The 26,431-nt window shown below is 37.2% G+C and overlaps 1 protein-coding gene across 1 annotated transcript in view; it reads left to right on the top strand.

Moving 5' to 3' along the window:
• Nucleotides 1-26,431, top strand: part of LOC142347905 (uncharacterized) — a 522,468-nt gene that overhangs the window by 147,995 nt on the left and 348,042 nt on the right. The gene's annotated exons all lie outside the window — the stretch shown is intronic.

Here is a 26,431-nt window from a genome sequence, read left to right as displayed (position 1 = left end):
TCGGTGTGTTTAATATCCCAGTGAATTTATTCCATTCCCCAAGGACCAACGAGGCATACACCAGACGCGCGTACAGAAGTGTAGACGCATAACAGTGGTTCCCAACCAAAAAAAAAATCGTGCAAAGGAGCGACCAATCGGTGATCAACACACCAAATGACAAAGATCGCATTGAAACTCAGCAAGAAACAAGATAGCTACATATAGCCATTAATTGCATACTAACCCCTTCGTTACGGGGATGCCGGTTGTATTTTTACTACCGTTCTAATTAGATCAGTCGTGGAAGCTTCGACATCCATGGCAGCAGATCTCAAATACATTTAGCTATCCAAGCATCGAAGGATGCCTTGGTAGATCACTGCCAAGTAAACAGTTAGTCTTTCCTTGCTGTAGACGTTTCTGGTGTTTGACCTCTAGCAAATGCATCTTATCTTTAGAGAAAGTACGCCTTTTATTCGTTATTGTGCAGAATTGAAAATCTTTAAACTGGTTTTTGTCATCAAGAATTTTAAAAAAAAAAACACTTGAAGCCGAATTGTTGAGCAACTTTGTGAGAGCATATCAACAATGTCGCGTCTCCAATAGTTGCATAAGGCCACTATGTATTTGATCGGTAGAGGAAAAGCAGAGGACCCAAGACTGATGCTTGTACTAAAGTAGTATATCGTGAGCAAGAGTGGCGGGGGTAAAAAGACGTACCTATGTATAAAGATTACGTATAGCCCATATTCCCTCAAATCCCAAAGACGTACCTCACAGCATGATACCCAAGGTGTTCAAGCGAGGGGGATTAGCAAGTTAATCCCTTAATATTAAATTAGTAAGGTCATTCACTCATTCCCATATTGCACTTTATTAATGTAAATTTCCAAAGACGTACCTCACAGCATGACACCCAAGCTGTTCACACGAGGGGGATTAGCAAGATAGTGCCTTAACAACAAATCAGTAAGGTCAATGACCCCCTACCATATTACACTTTACTAATGACAATTTCCAAAGATGTACCTCCTCACAGCATGATACCCAAGCTGTTCACACGAAGGGGATTAGCAAGATAATCCTTCAATAATAATTTAGGATGACTCATTTACAGTTACGTACGACTTTTCAAAAATGTACCTCACAGCATGACACCCAAGCTGTTCACACAAAGGGGATTAGCAAGATAATCCTTCAATAATAATTTAGGATGACTCATTTACAGTTACGTACGACTTTTCAAAAATGTACCTCACAGCATGACACCCAAGCTGTTCACACAAAGGGGATTAGCAAGATAATCCTTCAATAATAATTTAGGATGACTCATTTACAGTTACGTACGACTTTTCAAAAAAGTACCTCACAGCATGACACCCAAGCTGTTCACACAAAGGGGATTAGCAAGATAATCCTTCAATAATAATTTAGGATGACTCATTTAAAGTTACGTACGATTTTTCAAAAATGTACCTCACAGTATGATACCCAAGCTGTTCACACTAACGGGATTAGTAAGATAGTGTCTTAACAACAAACTAGTAAGGTCATTTACCCTCCCATTCCCATGTTAACAAAAAACAGTACAATTTTTTAATTTTCGATTTTTACAGATTTTTTACAATTTTAATCAATTTTTTTGTTTAAAATAGTGTTTTACTGTGTCGTTTTAAACTGAAGTTCCAATTTTCCGACTTCAGAAAAAATTGTATTATTGTTTTGAAAATGTACATTTCTTATTTTTTCAGCCAATCAAATAATCTGTCAGATCTGATTTTGGAATGTTGATGCTGAAAAACATTATCGATTCATTTTGTCTTTTGTCTTGGTTGAAAATAAGTAGCCTAAAAAAAATGCAAAATACTCCAATTCTTCCTTTACTTCTTTCGACATCTTTTCTCTCTACACTGCATTCAGATTTAGATTACGTTCCCATCACGGAAGCATCAATATTTAAAACGGTAGTAACCGATAACAATTTGGAATTATCTTTTGAGGTGGATTGCACTAGAGTAACAATTAAAACTCAGACAACTAGCTTGACACTTCCGAAGGATTTGTGGAGAACTTTAGAGGCAGCTAGACATCATTACCTCCACCTAGCCGAAGAAAAAGTCAACAATTCATTGCTTTCTCTACAAACTTATTTTCAAACCATTGAAAGAATTCGAAAAGAACAAGGGTTTCACCCGTTGAAAGACAGCAAAGGTATTATGTTCCCGTACTCTCGTGACATAAATCACTACGGTGTTTGGTGGTTAGAAGACATGTTCTCCAAGCATGCTGACTCATTTTCTAAAAAACCAGAAGCCTTCAATCTGCCCGATTTCAAAGACCTTATTCTTCCTCCGATCCAGGAAAATGACAATGATGAGAGTCAATCATCTCATCAAAATATTCCTTTCTCGAACTATAGGTGTTGTCCAATAGAATAGAGAGATAACTCGCTTGTGTTCGATGCTAAAATTTCCCTCACGTGACTAAACATAGAAAACTCATCTTTGACATCACGTGATGTTACTAAAAATAGAAGTGACATAACTATTACGTCATGATGCACACTCTATTTTCATTGGTTACGAATTATTTTATAAGATCTCATTGGATACGAAGTTTATTTTTCGCAACTGTTCTCGTTCTTTCTTAAATTTCATTGGCTCAAGATATCAAGCCCTTTCTTGAAGACAATTTATTCATTTGTTTCTTTGCGATTTCAATATTCAGTTACCCTTGTAGACCCAAATTTTCTGCTTTAAAAACTTTACATACTTCACATTCTCATTTCACAGATGGACCAAAGCTCTGTCTCTCCTAACTCCAAAAAACCATTCTCCTTTCCCATCCGCAAACGAGATTACAAAGGAAAACCAGTTGTTCCCTCACCACAATTTGAATACCACAATGAGAGCATGTTTTCTCTATTTAAAGACAACAACGATAAAAAAGACAACACCGACTCAAAACCAAATGAGGAGCACGATGGAAGAAACAACTGTTGGTCCTTTCAAGAATACGGTAACCGGAAGTTTCAAATCAGCATCCCAGAGGAAACAATCAACACAAACTCTAACTGGACTCACTTGAAAGTATTTCGCGAAAATGTGGAAACTGAATATATTCTGCATCAATTTCTGATGCTATCGGCCAGAGAATTGAAGCTTGTTATTGAAAAGATACCTGAGATGATAAAAGAAGCACTACTGTTCGAACCTACTGTAGGTACTGCGAAGCTGGTGATTGACGAAACTGTGTTCCAACCAACTGATGTTGAGGAAAAAGCAAAATTTGATGTGTTCTGGGAGGTGAGTGAGACTGCTCGACGGAAGGTGTGTGTGACAAGAATATTTTTCCAAGATGATCCGAATCGATGTTATTTCACAATCAAGCTGTTCACACGAGGGACTGAAAAGGACAGTTTTAGAAGGAAATGCTTTCTTTCGGTCAGAATTGGCGAGATGGAGAAACTACACAGAATGAGCGACGAAATTATTACAGGGCTGAACAAAGTCAAAAACCAAAAAAGATCGCAAAGTGCATAAAAGTAATTGAAAATTTTTATATTGTATGTTGTGATGCTTGTATTTAATCACTTTTTAAAATTTAATGTTCCAGTACAGTTGCTTGATATGAACATTGAGGAAATTGTAGCGTTAGAGAAAGAAATCAGTAAACTTTTTGTTGGAAATACAAAACGCAAAAATTTTTTTTTGGCTGTCTGTCGAAGCTTGAACAAAAATGTAGATCTGGATAAAATCAACAGAGAAACTCCGTTTGGGGGACTAATAGGAGTTGGCGACTCAAAGTTAGAAAAACTTCTCAATTGGTCAAAAATTTTTCGATTACATGCTACATTTCATGATGCCGCAGGATACCTGAAAACAAATCTAAATATTGGCCCTGGATATTGTTACGTTGTTCCATTTTTTAATTCTATATTGAATTTTTGTTTCTTGGGACATATAACAGGTCTTGCATATTGTTGTTTTTTGAAAATGTCATCAAGATTCCAATTAATCAAAGTGTGAATCATTATTTCCTAAAGACGAACAAAAATCAGTTGCTCTCTAATGACAGATCATCTCAATCACGCATCTGACTTTATTTTTGATAATAACAATCAGGAAAGACCTCCTTGGAAAATCTGTGGTCGCACTTGCTCTCGAACAGCTTTTTTGTCAATATTTCAGTGCTTAGTTGTATTAGTACTGCTTCTGTTTTCAATTATTAATCTTATTTTTGCTAGAACTTGTGACGAACGAACAGTTTGGATTGCTATTCTTTCAAGTGCCGTTGGTTATATACTTCCTAATCCCCGAACATAAAATGAACAAAATCATTTCAACAAACGAACGAATTTTGATGTATCTTGTTGGTCCTTCCGGATCAGGAAAAACTGTTTTTATCAGTGATATGCTACGAATGAAAACTTTTCAGCCATCATTTGATCGAATTTTATACTTTTATAAGCACTTTCAGCCAATTTACGACACAATGATGCAATCAATTGCAGACATAGAATTCATTCAGGGAGTTGACTTTGATTTAATCGATAACTTACCCGCTGACGGCAGTAAATATTTACTTATATTCGATGATTCATTGGACATTCATTCCAAGTCGGAAAAGTTCAACGGAATTGCGACAGCCGGTAGACATCGAAACCTAAATTGTGTATATATCAAGCATAATCTCTTCCACAAAAACAAAACTGGACGTGATGCCGAGCTGCAGACTACTCACATTGTTTTGTTCAAATCACCGAGAGATGTGCAGCAGATTGATATCTTGGGGAGACAGCTAGGTCTCGGAAGACAACTATAACAGTGGTATGATGATGCAACACAAGAACCATATGGTCATCTTATGATTGATTTGAGACCATCTACACCTGATTTGTTGAGATACTGTTCAAATGTAACATCATTTCCCTCAGAATTCTTCGTACCGAACAGTCGTGCTCGTATTACTGATATTAATGATAAACGCACAGAACTATTATACTCTGAAGCTCTTTCGGAATCTCAGCAAGAAATTTCAACCAGCTTTCCTTCTAAATTGTGCTAAAGAGTTCATCAGATTTCTCTGTGAGTGTATTGTAAACTTGATTGAAGGAAACCTCACAGGAGTAAGAAAAAATCAGTTTGTTCGCTTCCAAAAACAACTTAGAAAGCTCACGTCAAAATCAACAACCCTCAATTCCAGAAGACTTATATTGGGCTCGAAAGCTGGAATAACAATATTAGGTTACATATATCAACCTTGTATGAACAAATTTTCAACTTTCTTCAATGAGTGAGGTCAAAAAGTTTGTTCTTGTTCCAAAAGAACTGTGGGAGTCCAGAAAAGGGAAATTACCGGAACCCTCCTGCGAGATCTATAAAAAGGAAGAAACTGTTTTTCCAGTTATCAAAAAAGCGAAAGAAGAAATTAGTTCCGAAAAAACCGATCGTCCATCTAAAGAACTTAAGACAGATCTGGAATTTCACTATAAGAACATTCCCGAGACATTGAAAACTTTGAAGGAAATTTACGAAAACAAACGGTTGAAAGTTTCACTTTCCAATACAATTATTGTTGACAACGTTGACACTGGAGTTGATATAAATATAAGAATTTCCTAATTCTTAAAGTTCTAAATCTGAGACCATATCTGGTTAAAAACAACATTTTGAGGACACAGTATGGTTCAGACTGGTTCAATTACAGTTTCAGATAGAATCAAATTGCAGAAGTTGTATAAAGGGAAGGGACCAACAGCTTTCGGTTCTATCAACAACCTAACAAAATCAAGTGGAATAAGTCGCGAGAAAGTTACAGATTTTTTACAATCAAAAGACTCTTATACGAAGTACAAAGGGATCAGAAGAAAATTTCCCCGGCTAAATGCGCATGCTCGCTATATTGATGAGATTTGGTGCTTGGATCTTGCACAAATGGATAAACTATCACAATGGAACCGAGGTATCAACTTTTTACTCGTTACTGTCGATGTTTTTTCTCGATTCTTGCGAGTAGAAGCATTACGAAGCAAAAGAGCAGCGGGTGTGAAAGCAGCTTTTATCAAAATGTGTTCGAAAAAGAACGAACTCAATTTCCCGAAAAAATTATGGCTAGATCAAGGAAAAGAGTTTTTCGGAGATATGTCCAATTTCTGCGAGGATGTGGGAGTCAAATATTATCACACTTATAGTGAAACAAAAGTAGCTTTTGGCGAGAGAGCTATACGAACCCTGAAAAACTTAATTTACCGCTACCTGGAGGAAAAGGACACATTATCTTACATCAAAGACCTGCAAATGTTTGTTGACATCATCAACTCTAGAATAAACCGAAGTATCGGTTTGGCACCCAAAAATGTAGTAAATGCTGACTTTTTGACTGTCATGTACAAGCGGATGAAACTACGAAAAAACAAGAAGCCTAATTTTAAAGTAGGTGATAAAGTTCGGTTGGTATTAGCAGGGCACAATTTTCAAAAAGGATATAAGCCTCACTATACACATGAAATTTTCCTAATTCGAAAAATAAACACTTTGGCTCCTTTCCCGACTTACTTTGTTGTTGATCAGAAAGGAGAAAACATTGATGGAATCTTTTACGAGCAAGAATTGTCAAAAGTTAAATAATCATTTTTCAATTAGTCGCGCTAGAAAATGGACGGTTACAATCTGCCTTATTTTAAAGGAGTTCCTCGTCAGAGAGGGCGTGGCTTTGGAGCCTTGGCTAGAACAGTAGCTAGAACAACTCTTCCAATTCTCAAGAAATACGTTTTACCTGCTGCAAAAAAAATTGGACGAGATGTAATCGAGTCAGCCATTCCCGAAATTGGAGGTGTTTTATCAGGACAGACTTCAATTAAAAGAGCAGTAAAGAAGACTGCGAAATCAACAATACGAAAACAAGTTGGTGGTGGTATGAAAAAGAGGAAAAAACACGAGACAAAGTATCGTTCGGCAAAAAATTCGGAAAGACTTTCTGAAGAACCTTGACTAATCATTTTCCCAAACAAACGTCACAGAGTACAGTCAAACATCATGAATTCGTTTTATCTTGAATTAGTATCCAACGCTTCCTCTCAAGTTTATCCTCAAAATACAATGGCTTCATTCACTAATTTTCTTCCCGACAAAATTGAACTGGATGGATCTTGGGAAGTAGCTTTAGTCGAAGTATCATATCCCGGTATATGTTATAACGTTGAAGGAGGATTGATGACCTTTCACTATGATGAGAAATTTAAGCATGTCTTTGCCATTCCACCAGCAGTTTTTAACTCTATGGATGAATTTGTAAAGAGTCTTACAGATATTCCCAAAAAAGCACGACATCCCAAAAACTTAGATCCTCAATTTTCCATCAACATCGACAAAAAAAGTCGAAGACTAACTTTTTGCAATAGAGAATCTCAAAATGTATCATTCAGCAAAAGTTTGGCTGCTAACTTGGGCGTTGAAGCTGACAAACCTGTTATGCCTTATTCGAAAAGATCATACAACACCAAGTCCTGGGCAACGGCAGATCTCCCTTTTGATATTACTGGAACACATACAGTTTTACTCTACTTGGATATAGTTGAACCCAATTCAGTCGGTGATGTGAAATGTCCTCTCCTACGCTCCTTTCCATTCAAACACCGAGAGTTCCATAATGATGAGGTTAAGAGATCGCAAGTTCTGAGTTATCGCAGTTTCGAACACTTGAGATTCCATAAAGTAATCAAATCGAACTTCCACAGTATCCATGTAGAATTAAGAAACGCTGCTGGACACCTTGTTCCCTTCTTCCCTATTGGTCAAGTTCAACTTACTTTATTATTCCAGAAAAAATCTTGATCATTTCCTCAATTATCATTATAAAAAACGGTCGGCTAAAATGAATTCCTTATCTCACTCTATGCTCGACTTTTTTGGGAAAGTTCCAATTTTAGACCCAATTCTTTGGTCCAATGAACAACAAATATTTCCAACAAATTCCTTAAACGAGTCAACAATCGAATTTCAATTGGAAACTGATCGTAATATTTTCACTGACTTGCGATCTACTCGATTATTCATCAGAGGAAGGGTTATTAAAGGCGATCGACCACGTTTGGATAATACCGAAGAAACATTATTGGTAAACAATGCTCTTCATTCACTTTTCTCTAATTGCGAAGTCTATCTAAACAATGAACAAGTTCACAGTGCCAATTCTCTTTATGCTCATCAAGCTTTTGTTTCTGCTGAGTTTTCAGGTACAAAAGGAACGAAGGAGAGCTTATCCCAATGTCAAGGATATCGATACGAGATTGAGCCAAACGATTTTAATAAAAGACCGTTTACAGATGTTGTTTTTCAAAAAGATAAAGATGAGTTTACTTTTTACGGTCCGTTGGCAATAGGTCTATTTGCTTGTAAAACTTTACTTCTCCCAAATGTCAACCTCAGACTGAAGTTGATCCGGTCTTCTCCAGCGTTCTATATGATCGATACTGGTGGGCTGAACTCTGAGGCCTTAATTTTGGAAGCTTGCCTTTTTACTAGACAGGTAGCAATCTCAGATAACTGGATGAGGAGTTTCAAAAGCAGACTGCTTCGAGAACCTGCCATATTTTACTATAATGAAGAACTTCCAAAGACGTTTATTATTCCCGCAGGACAGAACCAGTTTATACAAGAAAATATATTTTCAAACAAACCAATTCGAATGATTGATATTGCTATGAATCTAAATAATGAGTTCAGTGGAACATACAACACGAATCCGTTCCATTTTCGTAAATTTGGTCTTCGGCAAGTTAAAATTGTGCGTGGGAATCAAACTATAGTCAACTTGAAAACAGAAAATCACGTGGGAGCTTATGCTGAAACAATGAAAGCACTCAAGTTTGATGATGACGGTCCTAACATTCAATACAAGGATTTTGAAAACCATTTTCATTTATTTTTCGATCTTACTTCAACACAGGAGGCCAATGTCGAAATGCATTTTCCTGATGTAGTTGGAGCAGGAATTCGTTTAGAGCTCTACTTTGCTAACAATTTGACCAAGACTGTAGAATTATTCGTTAGTGGTGAACGTATAAGTTCAATTGCAATTGATAAGGAGGGATCAGTCACCAAAAATGGATAATCAACAACTCTTACATGTTGTCAACAGGTTCCCACACCTAAAGTTCAAATACCTCGGTTCCTTCCCTGCAGATCTTCGACCAAGATATTTACCTACAAACACGTTTTGTATAATCAACATAGATCCATCTACTCAACCGGGCTCCCATTGGATTTTGCTTGCGAATAAAAATGGAAAGTTGTTCTACGGAGATTCTATGGGAGAAATGTTGCAAAATTATGGTATCAAGACAAAATTAAACTTTGGTTCATTAGTACAGGAGAAACTCCAAGATTCAGAATTGTGTGGTTTATATGCTATTTATTTTGCACATGTGCTATTCTCTAAAGTTTCGTCTAAATATTTAAATGATTTTCATATATTGAAGTTCTTTGCTGATGTTTTGTAAGTTTTGAAAACCAAAATCTTTAAATGTTTGAACAATAATTCGTAAAATGATGCAAATGGTTTTCAAAACTTGCTATTGATGTTTTGTAATTTTGTATTTAATTTTTTGTATGTGTATTTGTATCTAATTCATTTATTTAAAAAAAACGGCTTTTGTTAAAAAGAGATATTGGTAGGAAAACTGTGAATTAAAAACAGAGGCGATATAAATATAAGACTGAAGAAAACGAGTTATAAATCCAAAGGAGTAGTGTGAATACCATCTTCACAGACTTTACGCTTGGGATAAAAATATGACAGTCCCACTTTCTTTAGTTCATAGGTACAAATTTTCTTGTTGTCAACAACTCTGAAGCCACGATTTGTTGAATAAACTCGCTCCTCATTGAAGAGAACTTTTCTGTACTTGTTTAGGGGCTCCTCAATGTTGCTCTTGTTGAGTCCTTTACTTGATAGTTTAACTGTGTCTGTTTCCTCATCGTAACAGCAATACGTCTTTGAACAAAGAGCAATCATTTCAGAGCATCTAAATTCTTCCTTAAAAAGTCCAGGAGTTCTCTTGTCAAAGGCAGCATGTTTTCTGCAACATTCTCGTGGGAAGAAATTGCTGCTGGAGTTTGCTGCAAAGTTATCATTGCAGTCGCTCTGTCTCATCCAGTACCACACTGATCGCATTTCTGGTCGAATGATTTCATCAATTTTTTCCTCACTAAGGGCCATGTAGAGACTGTCGGTATCCATTTCAATGAGTTCGTACTTGTTCTTATCACAGAAAGGGGAGAAGAAGTTGTATTTAAGTTGTAACATGGTGAGTTTGGCGTACTGGAGGATGAAGAATCCTACAATTATTGGTTCCTTATGCTCGATGCGTGTCTTGCTCATTTCTACCTCATATATCTGCTCTGGTAGCTCATTCATAGTCTTGAAAAATCTATTGTTAATAAGTTTGTCCACCTGTGAGCCTTTCACGTACTTGGTGTTCGTATGTCGACTACGGTCCATGATCTGATATCCATACGAACTGTTTCCAATCAGCTTCATTGTCTCCGCAACGACTGTTGACTCCTTATTCTGGTCTCCTTCGCGGCGGGCATCGACAACATTCTGAACAAATGTCTCAAAGCAGCGCCGGGGAGTGTATTGGAGAAACCAAAAGACGTCTTTTAGGATCACACCTTTTTCTAGATAAAATAACAAAAGTGGTGTAATAACTGGTCCTCGTTCAAGCTTGAAACTGGAAATGAGCATTTTTCTTGGTCTGGGTAGTAATTTGTTGCGTTCTGCAAACTCTTTCATATGGTCCCCAATGTCGTCTTGTCCAACTTCACAATTCTTGAAAATTGGAGGAAAGTCTTCAAAGTACGGATACATTTCCTCTGGAACCTCTAGACTACAATCGACGACACCAAACAGTTCTCCACGTTTAATTTTCTCAATGAGCGAGTTTTTGTTCATCGATGGTTGGAAGGGATAATTTGACTTGAGAAAGTCTTTAACCCCATTTGTGTTGTCTGTCCGCCATTTCTTCCATTGACACTCCCAGATCTCTTCAACATTCAACCCCAATCCCTTCAGGTACTCTCTTCTATCATTGTCACGTTCTCTTCGCTTCAATCCGCTTTCTATGTCCTCGAAGAGAAGCGGTTTTTCCTCTTGACACGGACAAAAATGAAAGAAGCAACCCATCGCTTCAAAAACCGTGTTGCAATGGTTACAAAACCCATCAACTAAATAAGGACCGAGCTTCTTTCGTTTCTTGTGTGTGAACTGGGTTTGTATTTTACAATTGGGGTGAACCTGTTGGAAGTAGTCCATGACCTGCTGTTCAAAGTAGCTTCTCCAGTTCCTGTTTGGATGAAATTTTTCAGTCTCTTCATTGTACTCCCACTTTGTATAGGGTCCTGTTGGCATCTCTTTTGTCATGGAAAAAGGGTACAACTGACTGGCATCTATTCCGACGATGGACTTGCAAACGTTTTCTGACTCTCGAATTTTTGTTTCACCAACTTTTGCATACCTTGTAAAGATAATTGAGGGTCCCCCTGTTAGCCACTTTCGAATGTATTTATCATATTCTTTATCCTTCTCACAAAACGGAAAAAAAGCTGCATCTGTTGACGAATGAAGGAAACTGTTTGCCAAATTGGGAAGAGTGTAGCCCAACTTCAACATGTCTACTTGTCTTGAGTGGTAAAAACTGATCATTTTCTTCATAGCCTCAAGTGTAGGTTCGACATCTTTGTTATTGTACCACATGAGGAAGTCACGAAACGTCTGCATACCTTTTCTTTCCCATATATTTTGGAGCTCCAAGTAATTTTCTTCGGCATTTTGTGGAACTTTCTTGAGTCTCAACTTCTTCAAAATTTCATCCTGCTCCATTCCACCGTTTTTCAATTCCACAAACTTATCGTAATCGACTGAAGGAACGTTGTGATTCTTCAACTTGCTCCAAAAGCTGTCAATTGGTGGCAGTTGGGATACATTCAACTTCTCAATACTGTCGAACCATTCATAGGGGAAGAAACCTTTCTCTTCACTCGCTCCATAGGCTTTTAGGAAATTATCCAAAGTTGTCGCTCCTCCCAGGAAGTTTAAAATGTCCAGAAACTGTAGACCAAGAAAATTCATGCCAATATATTTATTCCCCATTCGAATCACTTTAGGAATAACGTTTTTTCCTATTAAGAGGTGATGCAGAAGATACTCTTTTATTAGGTTTAAATCATACCGAGAGCTGTTGAATCCGAAAACAGGTATGGTACTGTAATAATTTTCAAAATCTTGTCTCAATTTTGATATCACCCTGAGCTCGCTTCTCAGTCTCCTAATTTCAAGATCTTCGTCTTCCTCCACCTCGGGTTCAGCTTCGTTCTCAAATGAGTCTTCCGCTCCGGTGGGTACCTGCTTGTCTTTCAATGGAACCAGTTGTCGAAGAGCCCAATATTTTTCTTCCAATACCAGTACGAAATCATTGAGTTTCTCCCTCATTATAAGCGTGCTCTTTTCCGCTATATGTGTTAAGTTGGACACAAAATCACGAATTAGTTGATTGGGATCTTCGTTGCAAATGAATATGGGGTCAGCAAGTAGGTTGGAAGCTATCGACACGCTGATGGGAACATGTTTTCCAATCCATGAAGTCAAATCTGTGTTTTTGAGTGTACTGTCGGGGACTGTTATTGACTCAAAATCGAATACGATAAGATGAGAAAACAATCTCAGCTCTTGCGGAACAATAATATTTACATCTTCCAAACGTTCAAAAATAGTTTCAGATAACTGATAGGCTCCTGTTGGATATTTGTGTTGCGTGTTTTCTGAGCAGTTTTGCATGTGCCGCAATAGGTTGAAGGATCTGTCCAAAAACTGATCGCATACGTAGCATCCGAATTTTTTGAGGAACTTGTTGATGTCTGCTGTCCAACAAATGTGATTTTCATATCTCAGTAATGAAGTTGTCTTTGAACGTTTCATCGAGGAGCGACGAGTAAGTTCAGCAAACATTTCCGATTCTTCGTCAAAAAATATTGAGTAAACTTGAATATTTCTGTCAACTAGAGCCTCAAGAACAGGAATATCGTCTTCATGTATTCCTGGAAAGGTTTCGTCATCTCTCCTTGTCGCTGAGAGGAAATTCTGCATCAATTTCAACGTATTTTGCTTTAGCTCATCGCTGCCATGTAATTCATAGGCCAGTGCACGGAACATACACAAATTGTCTTGGTAAGGTTTGTTTTCGCAGTCAGATACAAAACATTTAACTATTGGATTCTTGACTAAGGCTGATGGAATAGGTTGTTCTATGCATCCTAGCGGAACACCACTAAGGAGAAATACAAAGAAAGTGACATTTGTAAGACAATAAAACTTCCACTTTGTGTCTGGACGTTGATTAATTAGATTTGGTAAAAATTCATCTTGTCTCAGCATTGATTTAACATAATTGAGATCTGAGTCATCAGAGAGAACCATGGGATTTAGGAATACGGGGTTGTTATCTGCTGCATAGTAGTAGCGAAATTCGTCAGTATTTTGCACACTCTGCAGCACGAATCCAAACGAAATATTGATTTTAGCTGAACTGGGTAACTCGTTGTAAACACAATCCAATTTGTCGATCACCGTTTCATGGTTGATCTCCATTATTTTGAAGTTGTGAACTTTCTTTCTGGACAATTCAAGAACCGAGTCTCTCAGAAAGTGTTGAACCGTTCGAAGTTCACTATGAAGAGCGGGAGAGTCTCCATAGATAGATAAGTCAACTTCCTCGTAGGTGCTAGGAGTTGAATGTTGGTGACTGTTTCGTTTGTGATGTAGAAGTTGATAATAAGTGGAGAAGGATAAGGGACAGCCCCTACAAGAAAACTTTCTCTTGATAATCAGAGATGGAGCATGTTTAGATGCAATGTGTTTCTGCAATTTATCTTGGTCAGGAAATGACTGTGAGCATTGTGAACATCTTTTTGCGTGAAGCTTCTGATGTCTGCTCATATTGGATTTCATAATAAGCTTATTGCATGAAGAACACTGTTCCTTTGGGTTAGAATTTCTGGGCATTTTCGCTGAAAATAAAAATAAAATGTTAGATTGGAAGTGAGAAAGGAGGAGTAAAAACAATTGTTAAAATGAAAGTTGCGATGGAATAAAAATTTGTCAGAAGTTGGAATGATTATTGTACTCCACTGCACTCAATTCTGTAAATCAGAAAAATGAAAATAAAACGGAAATGAAATGTCCTTTATCAAATATGACGTAATTATGACAACACTATGACCTAATTGTGACGTGCTATGATGTTATTGTGATGTTATGATTAATTTTGACTATAAAATAGTGACTAATTGTCTAATCACCTGAGAATTTTATGATTTTCAATGGTTTTTTTAATTCAATAATTGGGTATATATTCCTACCTCAAAAACATTTTTAATAAAAAGTAAACTTACCAGTTTCTTTTTTGGATTTAAAGGTGAAGTGAAGTGTTGTTTTATAGGCGGAGGTTTTGGCTGGCTAAAATGGTCCAGTTTAAATACAGGAACAACGGAAGATTTCTATTAAATAAATTTATTTGCTTACCCGCTTCAACACTGCAAGTGTTCAACTTGAAACTCTTCTTGCTGCAAGGAGAAAGAGACAAAGACTATCTGAAAAAATGATAAATTATACGAGAATTTTGACCAACTGATTTTCAGAAGTTGAATGAAATAATGAATAGTAGTGGCTAATATATGAGCAAGCCAAACTAATTTGTTACTGAGGGATTATCTTGCTAATCCCTTTCGTGTGAACAGCTTGGGTATCATGCTGTGCGGTACATTTTTGAAAATCACGTAAGTCGTACATAACTGTGAGTCATGATATCTAAATTAATATTTAAACATTTTATAGCTAATCCCCTTCGTGTGAACAGCGTGGGTATCATGCTGTGAGGTACACTTTTGAAAATTGACATTAGTAAAGTGCAATATGGTAGGGGGTCAATGACCTTATTAATTTGTTGTTAAGGCTCTATCTTGCTAATCCCCTTCGTGTGAACAGCTTGGGTATCATGCTGTGAGGTACACTTTTGAAAATTTACATTATTAAAGTGCAATATGGTAGGGGGTCAATGACCTTACTGATTTGTTGTTAAGACACTGTCTCGCTAATCCCTTTAGTCTGAACAGCTTGGGTGTCATGCTGTGAGGTACACTTTTGAAAATTGACATTAGTAAAGTGCAATATGGTAGGGGGTCAATGACCTTATTAATTTGTTGTTAAGGCTCTATCTTGCTAATCCCCTTCGTGTGAACAGCTTGGGTATCATGCTGTGAGGTACACTTTTGAAAATCACGTAAACCGTACGTAAGTGTAACTGAGTCACCCTATCTAATTTAATATTAAAACATTACCTAACTAATCCCCTTTGAGAGAACAGCTTGGGTGTCATGCTGTGAGGTACGTCTTTGGAAATTTACATTATTAAAGTGCAATATGGGAATGAGTAAATGACCTAATTTAATATTAAGGGATTAACTTGCTAATCCCCCTCGTGTGAACAGCGTGGGTATCAAGCTGTGAGGTACATCTTTGCAATTTGAGCGAAAATGGGCTATACCTAATCTTAATACATAGGTACTTCCTTTTACCCCCCCCCCCCCTGTCTTGCTCACGATATACTACTTACTAACTACTTCATCCATATCGCACGTTAATCAGTTTTTTAAACTAATTTTCACTTATTCCAATTAGCAATACATGACAAAATTCTCGGCAACTTTTCCAACGGCTTCAAGGCTGTGCAATTTGTTAATTAATTGATCATGGGGTTCTTTCCCATACAGTCCCCCCATTATGGTATAATTATGGGGGGGGGGGCTGTAGATTATCTGACCACTGAGAAGGGGTGGGGTGGGGTGGGGAGGGGGCTATAATGGGAAAGACCCGATCATGGGACCCTTTTCGAAAGCATTTGCAAATTCAAGCTCTAAAAGGGCAAAAATTGGATTGTCGTTAGCTTCCACTTCGGGAAACCACCAAGATTGGGATTAAGTTGTGATAACCGAAATCCCTCATATTACTCTCAGGCGCACACGACCCGCAGCATAACAACCTTATTGGCCTGTAGCATGTGACCTCAGCTTTACTACCTTTTGGATTGCGCTTTTGAACAATTTTATAGAGCAAAACTTCCTAATTATTTCCTAGTTCAAATTTTGGATTCTAAACTTTTTGTAACCGGTTTTTTCCCCTGAACCCACCCTCGCAAATTGTTAAACATCAGCTTTTTATAATTGTATTTACACAGTTGCCTTTAGCAGTGGACATGCATCCCGATATAATAATAAGGATCTTTTCCGTTTGTGCCCCCCCCCCCCCCAGTACGTTATGCTCCCCCCAGTTACAGAGCACGTGTCATTACATATTAAATCATTATGTAAAAATATTGCACCTGCACCTGGGGGTTGCAAATAATATGCACCCAATAAGCTGGGGGGGGGGGGCACAAACGGAAAAGATCCAATAATTATTATCATTATTATTATTATTATTATTATTATGGCTTCCACAAACGTGAGGGACTGCTCCCGCAAAAATTATATAAATAGATGAATCATACCAGTTTAAGTTTGTTTGTTAAGTTTATTTCGTTTGAGGACCGACATTTTTCGCAGAGACAGATAAATGTTATGGAACACGAATTTTCGATGCTGAAATAAATATTATAGTACTTCCACATCAAGTTTAAGATTCGATTTTTGAGTCCGACTGGTTGAAAGAAATTAACAATTGAATCAATATATTTGCTCTATATGTGGTTCGATAGAAAAAATTTGACCGCAGAAATTCTTTTTTGATTTCAGGCAACACAAACCGAAAACTTGACCGTCTTTGCACAATATTAATATGCTCGCTGATGTTGAACGCATAATAATTGTTCACCAATTTCGATAGCAAGAGAAGATCTGTTAGCACAATGTAATAGTTGAGAGGTAATAAGTTCAGGGATCTCAGTCGTTCGCAATAATCAAGGTTCGGTAGGATCCATTTCGAAACTTTTTCTTGAGCTTTTTCAAGGAGTCGCATGTCAGATTTTGAAGGCATATAACAGTTAGATCCATAGATTAAGATTGGAATAAGCGTACTCTTATAAAGATTTAGTTTTGCAGTAACCGTCAGGAGATATGATGTGTTTCTTTTAATTTGGTGGAAGAATTTGTTGGCTTTACCAGTCCGCAATTCTACATGTTCCTTCCAAGTGAGGCTGTCGTTCATAGTGATACAAAGGTCCTCCACAGTTCTCGATTGTTCCAGCGACCATTGACCCAAAACCGGACTTAATTTCGACTTGATATTGAAATTTATGTACTGACATTTCGATAAATTGAAGCTGATGTTATTTTCGTAACTCCAACGCAATATTGAATCTAGATCTTGTTTGATTCCGTGTGCCTTTCCAAGATTTTCATTATATAATAATTTGAGATCGTCAGCAAAAAGAAAGACTTTGGAGTTGAAAACAGTTTCAGGTAAGTCATTGATGAAAATAAGAAAAAGTAGGGGCCCAAGTATTGAGCCCTGAGGTACACCCGAGGTGACCGGCGAATTCTTCGATTTTAGATTTCCAATTTTCACGTATTGCAGTCTGTCGCTCAGGTAACTCTTTAAAATCTCGAACAGCTTGCCACCTATTCCAATGCAATTGATCTTACGTAAAAGTATTCCATGATCAATTTGGTCGAAAGCTTTGGAAAAGTCAAAGAGAAGTGAGCTATTTTCTCGACTGTTCTCAGAACAGAATTTGTATATCTTATCTAAGTAGGTTATCATTTGAAGAATAACTGATCTTCTTTCACGAAAACCGTACTGTGAGTCAGTTATGAGTCCTTTGAAAAAATTTACAATTGAGCCATACAACAATCTTTCTAGAACTTTCGAGACAATGCATAATAGTGTTACAGGACGATAATTTGCAACATCTGCTTTCGATCCTTTTTTCTTGAAAATTAGGCTAACTGCTCCTATTTTCCATGCACTAGGATAGGTTCCAAGGCGCCTAAAATTTCTGAATAACTCAAAGATGGATTTCGTAAGTTCTTTTGCGCAGTTCCTGAGGACAACTGCAGGCAAGTTATCAGGCCCACATGATTTTGATACGTCTAATGACCCAAGAATTTCAACTATTGCTTCTTCCGTCACAGTAAAACTATTCAAAATTCTATTTTCATTCAAACTGCTTTTGAAGACCGATGACACGGTGAAAACTGAACAGAAGTATTTATTAAAGAGAGAGGCTTTTTCAGCATCACAGTTTGATACGTCTTTGTTCCATTTAACCTGTGGCGGAACGGACGGTCCTTTTCGTAAGCTTTTAAAATACTTGTACATGGCTTGAGAATTTCGTGTGAGTTGAAAAGCTTTGATTCGTAATTTTTCTGGTCTAGGTCTACCGCTTCTGCTAGACTGGTTCTCGACCTTTCTATCTTGAGTCTCAACGAATCATTGTTGGCTAGTGAATTCTGCTTTCTCTGTAGCGTGTTAAGTTTTTTCATTAGATGTGATGTCGCAGGCGTGATCCAGGGTGGCAAATTGGATCTATGCTTACTCCGTCTTGGTGTGAATTTAGTGATCGCCTCGAATAACCAATGATACCACTCGCTGAGCATCCGATCGCAGTTGCTATAACAAATAGGATTAAAAGGGTTAAGACTTAGATTTTCCTTCAGACCAACGTAATCGCTTTTACAGAAGCTCAAACTTTTGTGCAATTCGGTTTTCTCGTTCTTAGCAGGACTCAGGTCAAGATCTAATAATATAGGTATGTGATCAGATAAACTAAAAGTTTTGAGCAAAGAGTCGTCGCAATTGACGTCGATAACTATGCTGTCAACATTAACGAAAATTTGATCGAGTATGTTTTTACCACAAGTGGGAAAGAAAACAACGGGAATAAAATTTTGGCAATCAAATAGATCGACCAATTGTTTCTAATATAAGTCGGCTGACTCTAGTGTTTTCCAATTGACAGAAGGAAGATTAAAATCTCCTACTACTATGACCTTTATCTCTCTCCACTCATCGTTGTCTAGAAAGCAGAAGAAAGAGTTGAATTCGTCAATTGTGACTCGGTATTTGCTGTTACTAGGAGGGTTATATAAACACAAAATTAGTACCTTTTCGTTATTTACAGTTATGAGGGAACCTGCAAACGCAGACGCTAGTTTGTCATTCAGATTCTTAACATCAATTGGGAAAGAAGTAATGTTGTTCCGCACGCCAATCAGTACACCTCCATGTTTGCTCTTCAGATTTGCATTTCTTTCGCTTCTGTAGAGCTGATAATTTTGCAGGAAAAGTTCACTATCGCTGATGTCAGCTGTCAACCAAGTTTCAGTTAAAGCGATGATGTCATATGCAGAGGTTTCAACCGCGACAGCAAACTTCCTTCGACGATCTAAATTTAGGAGGCTTCTTGTATTGAAAACTAAGCAACTAAGAGAATTTTGTAGTCAATTTTGATTACGCGACAGTTTCAAAACATTTTCTTCTTCGCTCGTTAAAATCAGGTCCTCTACTTTTTGACCCTTAAAGTATAGCTGTTGATTTTTAATACGGATGTCTAGTTTCGAAGCTCCACAGGCTATTAGGGCACGCCTTTTGAGTAGCATTGATTTCTCGACTTGAATCTTGGTTCAGAGCTCTTGACAGGAAGACAGGAAAGTCATAATCGACCAGCTTCCGTCCTTTTGCGAGAAGCTTTCTCACTTCCCACGGACTGCTTACAGTTACCAACATGGTTCTTGGCTGCTTCCGATTTGGATTCTGCTTCCCTAACCTCCTGATGTTCTGCACATTTGTTTGTTCACCAAGGAAATGAATTAAATTATCAACTTGATTGTGCTCCGCGTTGAGCAGTTCTTCAGTTGAATTGGCTTTGGCTTCAGGAATACCATTGATGCGAATTTGGTTTAAAATGACCTGATCTGGCGCACTCCTGGTAAAGCTCCGTTTTTCGAGCGCACATGGATTCTCTGTATAAACTTCCTTAACGCCTTCAGATACAAATTTTTTCAGTTGCTCATTCATTTTGGAGCAATTAGCTAACTTTTCCTTGACTACCTCATTTACGGTTTCCTTAATGTCATCAATGTTTGGCAGTTCGTTGACTAGCTTACGTGTGGTTTTGTGTTGGGCTAATAAATCGCGGAAGAGAGAAATGACCCAATCTTTTTGCATTTTATGTAGATGTTTACTGACAGTGCTCACATCTTCTTCAATCAATTCATCAATCGTCGGATAATAATCCTTCGATTGTGATTCGAGTCTTTTTCTCGCAGCGTGGTCTACGTTTGACATATTAAGTTTCCTTACAAGAAAGCACGTGAGTATTCGGGTTAACTACAGGGATTTCTCAACAATTGTTGCAAGCTTGTTGAACGTTATCTCTTGATATGAATTAGAACGATGGAGCTAAATCTATTTTATGCGAGACAACACTCGGAAGGCGGGTAAAGGAAGTTGTTTTTCGCCAGCACCTTAATAATAATAAAAAATAAAACAGAATTTAGGAAAAAGTCCAAGGGTTTTACATTAACCCCAGTTTGTTTCGTTCAGTTTATTAGATAACAAAATTCAGTTTTTTCACGTTCATGCAGTTGTTGCACCCACACATAATTCTCCAAGAGCACGTGTTGTTTTCATCGTATCGCAGTCTGAAGTAGACAAAATACAGATCGAGAAGTTTGGCTTTGTGGTTTTCATGAAATAGGATATCGTATTGGAAGAACTCATTAGAGGTGTTCGCAAGGTGGCAGGCTCTGTACCAATAATCGGATTCACATTTCCTGAGTTTTGGTTGTCGACATATGAAGTTACAAGTCGTTTGGTATCGAGTTGTACCTGGCTCGGTTATTGATACATGAAGTTTCCAGTTTAGATCAACTTTCCCCGTTAAAATTTTTGCAAATAACAAAACGACATGTAGCTCATGGTATAAGCACTAATGTTTAAAATCATTAGACTTCGTTTTAGCAAGGGTTTGACCGGAATCTCTTCTGCTCGAAAAACGGGGGAAATACATCCCACCTGTCCTTTTTCGAACTTAAAGTTTGAGATGGAGCGCAACCAATGCGGGCATCATTGATTCATTAGGCGTCGGTACGTACAAACTCAGTCTTATTTCATGTCAATTCAGGCTAGTTGAATACATAGACCCCCAAAAAACAAAAAGGACTCACGTTTCTCTGCTCCTTGGCATCCATGTACTATCAGCAACGGCTTAGATCGACTCTCGGGTTTATAGTGCTTTAAGAGCCAAGGAATGCTGAACATGTAGTTAAAATGCGCAGAAGATACCAAATTCCCATCTCGCGACAAGATGTCCCTCAAATTAATAGCATTGCTGTTGTCTAGTCCATGAACTTCTGACAGGTAATAAAAATCGCCCAAAGTTGAAGTACGGGATGTTGAAGTAACTGACTCTTCAAGTTTCTGAACTTTCAAAGGCGACTCGATATTTGTTGTTTCACTTATCATACGCTTGTTGGTAACTTCAGGTGGATGGCTGAATTCTTGAAAATGCGAAGGATTTTTCCTATAACAATCTTTTCCGTATTTACAAACACGAAGATTGGGAGTTGATCGTTCACTTGCAGACATTTAAATAATGTCAAGACCATTCCCCAACTTAAACATGAATTAACCTGAAAAGAACAGCAAATATTCGCGCCAAAGCAGAGAAAAATAAGGGTCGACTTTAGGGGTCTTTCCCATTATAAGCCCCCCCCCCATATGGTATAATTACCATGTTTGGGCCTATAGGTTATCTTATCTGACCACTAAGCTGGGGGGGGGGGGGGCTATAATGGGAAAGACTCTGACTTTAGCCTTCCAGCTGCACTGCATTCTTTTGCAAAGTGAAAATTTTCCAAGAGCCAAAAATAGCAAAAGCACTCGCATTTCTTATGACAAGTAACTTCTCAGAACTGCCAACGCTGCTATTATTAACGATTTAGATTATACAAGCATTTCGTACAATAAGCTGATCAACTATGCATCCGACTTCATCATCGTTGAGCATGCGTTGAGAACAATTAACATGATAATTCAATCAGAGGCAAAGAACTTGCGTCAGTGAACGAAAGATTGAGTGAGAAGTTGAGCGCCAAGCTCAACAACCTTGACGTAGAAAAGTTGAAAAATATGGAGCAGAGACTGACCAATCTTGTTGACGATAAAATCGGAAATGCAATGAAGAAGACGTGCTAGAAGTTCGAGCAGACCTATTCGGCTGTTGTAGCTGTAGAGAAACCTACAGGAAAGTTTGAGAAATTAATGAAACCTTAAATGATAGCAAAGTTGCACAACCCAAAGTTATGCTTTCGTATACAAGGGGTCAAAGAGGACCCTGCGAAGTCAAACAATGAAAACTTTGTCCCCAATACTGAAAAGTGCAAGAAGTCTTGAAGCTAATTGACGTGAAACCCGAAATTACAGACATTAAGCGATTGAGAAAGTTTGATAAAGACAGGGAAAAACCGAGGACCATTTGAGTAACGCTATCAAACGAGTTCGATGCGAGATTGGTGTTGCTAGATGTAGAGAAAAACGTGAAACTGTAAAAGAGAATGATCTTTTTGTACTCCCAGAGAAAAATTAAGACTAAAGAATCTTGATCTGTACAACGATGGCGTAAAAATGTACCTCTCTACCAATTCTGGTAAGCCTCAAGCTTGACTAGGATTCTTGAACATCCTCCAACTCAAAACACGAACTTTAGTAAATGTTGAATGAAGACAAAAATTAGCAAAGGCCGTTTTCTTAAACGAGTTCAATATCATCTGTTTGTGCGAAACATGAGTAAACGAAAAGATCCATAGCTCTGAAGAAATGATAAAACATTATTGTGTTTTTCGTGCGGATCGGCCGAGCCACGATGAAAGGAATTGCCATGGAGGTAGTCTTATTGCGGTCCAAATTGCCGGCTCATTTCACAACCAATCTACCGGGGTCGTGCGTCGCTTGTACTGTGAAACTTCTTTTTAAAATCCTCCAAGGCAAAACTCCTATCGATACGAAGCAGAAGATTTTAAGTTGCTCTTGAAGAAACTCCCGAAAAACAAACCCCTGCTTGTTTAAGGAGACCTAGATTTCCCAGAAAAAATTGGCTCACAATGAGTAGCACGGACTCATATGAACAAGAAATTTTAGAGATTTTTGACGACCAATTGCTCTGCCAAGCCATCGGTTTCCCATTATTAAAAGCACAACATTCTTGATTGGACTCATTACAAAATCTGTGCAATCACTGCAAGCCTCAGCCAATATGTCTTATTTGTCTATGATTGCTCGGACGACGAAGCAATTCACCCTTCGATTGGATGTCCCGTTCAAGTAGTAAAACCAGTGCTTGAAGTCTTTCACAGCTTCGGAAATGCTGATTTCAATAAAATAACTTCTTATCTATCGTCAAAGCCAAATGTTTTACTAACAGTGAAAACACCAGCGAAGAATTCTACTCTTTTCTTTCATTAGTCGTTAAATTTTTTGTACTGCAACGAAAAACACATCAAAAATCCCTTCCATCCTTGGATCAAAGCGTTTACTTCAAATCTCATAAAAAGATTGAAAACTCAAATAGAATTTTTGATTCGACGTCCCACTGGTTAATAAAAAAAACGTGTCTTAAATCTGAAAATGAAGCGACTGATTCGGCAGAGCAGGACATAAGAAACTATCAAGGAAAGCTAATGCAAACGCGCAGCAAGTTTTCATCCCTTCCTGAATTGATGGTGAGGGGAAATGTCAAATGATCTGATATATTCGGAAAAGCAAATTTGTTGAATGATTTTTTCCATTCAGTTTTTTCGTCAAAATCAAACTTCAGTATCGAAGATATTCAAACTTAAAACTCAACATTGACAAATTTTTGCATCTCGAACACACGAATCAGTGAATTGTTATCGTCCTAATATGTCTGGAAGTCTCCTGGCCCAGATGGCATACCATCGTCTTTCTTTCAACAAACCACTAGAAATATCAGCTCTGCGTTGCATTTGGTGTTCAAAAACATCAAACATATCAGGAAAATTCCAAGAAACTGGAATATTTCTTGTGTAACCCCATTTCAAAAAAAGCAGATCGAAAAATTGTAGACAATTACAGACCAGTCGCGCTCCTAAACTTAGTCGGCAAAATTCTCAGAAAATGCGTATACTAGAGTATGTGTAAGCATTTTGTGAATTTCTTAAGCAAGCAACAGCGTAGTTATATCAAAACAGTTTTGCTTACCTATAGAAGGGCTATTTGTACATCTGGCTCCTATGAATGTGTTCTGGTACTAACATTTTTGCGTTCTCATGCTTATTTAAGTCGATTTTTATGAACTGAAAGCATCAAATTGTTTTAATGCATTATAAGTTTCGTTTGCCAAGAAAATGCTACGCAATGACCTTAAAAAAATAGCTCTCATAAAAAGATGTTGCAGAAAAATTCTCTGCTGGTCCGTACAACAGATATTTAAAGGACGGGGTTAAACGCGGGATCCCACGAATAAATTGAGATTTCTATCTCTAGTTCTACTCTTGGTATGTATTTGAGCTCAAAAGAAAGTTAAAAGCAACGATGAAGGGATAGGTTTTCGTTAAACAACATTAATTGTGAACCGAGCTTGAAAAGATAAAATAGTCAACTCATTTAAGGTAAACAACCTTGAAGCAGCACAAAATAGCACATGTCAAGCTATTCTAAGTTTTATTTACATTCTAGCTAACCTAGGTAGAAGTTAAGGAATGTTAATTTGGAGTTACATCAATTCCAAAATTGTGCTCAGATATTGTTTTATAACTTAAAAATTTGTCACAAAATGTTCTCATCCAATATTTATATCTATAAGTTAAGATTAGAGTAAAGGGAACGATACATGAGTGTATTCTGAGATAAAAAGTTTTCAGGGACTAAGAATTGGAAGCGGCTGTGCGTGCAAAATCATTCTTTAGTTGCGGACACACGCTGCTTTAGTATCCTATCGGATGGAAAAAACAGTCTCAACAGAAATTTGACTGCTAATTTTATAATCACAAAGTGGCTGTAAATTATTACGTCATGATGGTAATCTCAGTTTCGATTGCATTCTCAAAATTGAAGTTCATCAAAAAAACATAGAAAATTTTACCTACAGTTCACGTGTTGGATTGAGTTTGTCCAATGAGGTTCGAAGCCTATGGACTAAAAACAACTTCTCAATTAAATAGAAAAAAATTATCAAGTCTTGTTACTGACCGTTGCAGATTTCAGTATACCTCATTCCGCATCATTGGTATTAAACCAAACCATCAATTTTTTACAGAAAAAATTATTTCATTCAGCTAATTTTTACAATATTTAAGCGTTATAAGGCATTGAGTTTATAAGAGTTTTATCTTCAGACAAGAAAATCTTTCAGTAGCAATCTGTTTGTAAAGAACTTTAAAACAGTAGTTCAATGAAAAAACATTCTAAGTTATTCTGTCTTTTTGAATAAATTCTAAGGCATGATTAATTCTACTTAACGTTGAATTGAAACTCAAAGTTAGTTAAAGAATTCCCATTACTGCTAAAAATAACTGGTGCATGGACACTTATCGATACAGATCTAAAAAGATATGAATAGTAAGCATGCAATCTTCTCTAAAACATTCAATATCAACATCTCCTCCTAACCATCTTTTCATTGAGGACCTTGAAGAAATAACATTATTAGGAAAAAATCTTATAACAATAATGTTAGGAATGATCAATATAAACTCTATATGGTGGATTGAAGGACATAAAGCCTTTTCACATCAAATGCGTTGGAAATTGCTGCACATAAGCGTGATAACAATGAAAAGAATGACTTTCAACCGTTGAAAATTCTCGTGTCAAAAACAACAAAAATTCGTATTACTTCACTTAAAATAAGTTAGGGGTCGAAGTTCTAAATTATTGAGGTTAAGGATTTCTTTAGTATGAGCAGGCATTAGTATATCGAACAAGCCGTTTTTTATATCTGGTGGAAATACACTACAACTACAATACAATCTTGTCTTGTTGAAGAAAAATAATTTCATTAAAACTGAATGTCCAGTGGACTGAAGTTGGTTTTGGAGTTAAAGTTGTTTACGTCCAAGAAATTTTTTGAGCTTCTGATTTTTGATTAAATAAAATCAGCAGATTGAAATTAGCCTTATAGTATTTGACGTCTACTGAAAAGTTATAAGACACTCAGTTGAACTTAAGAAACTCTTGACAGTACATTGGGTATAGGAGTAATACAGATTGGAATTGATTTTGTAATTGAATTGTTGGTCACATTAAATTGAAATGGGCAATGGGTGAATGACCAAAAATGACAGATGCATAACCAATGAAATGGAATCCTTTGATGTTTGGTTGCAAACGGGAGTTTAGATTTTGTCATGACAATTCTAATGCATTTCCCTCTACT

This window comes from Convolutriloba macropyga, chromosome 10, assembly GCF_964194025.1.
Source record: "Convolutriloba macropyga chromosome 10, txConMacr16.3, whole genome shotgun sequence".
In the NCBI taxonomy this organism is placed as follows: domain Eukaryota; kingdom Metazoa; phylum Xenacoelomorpha; order Acoela; family Convolutidae; genus Convolutriloba; species Convolutriloba macropyga.
Note: the sequence above shows the minus strand (reverse complement) of the source record. Positions and strands in the feature narration are given on the sequence as shown.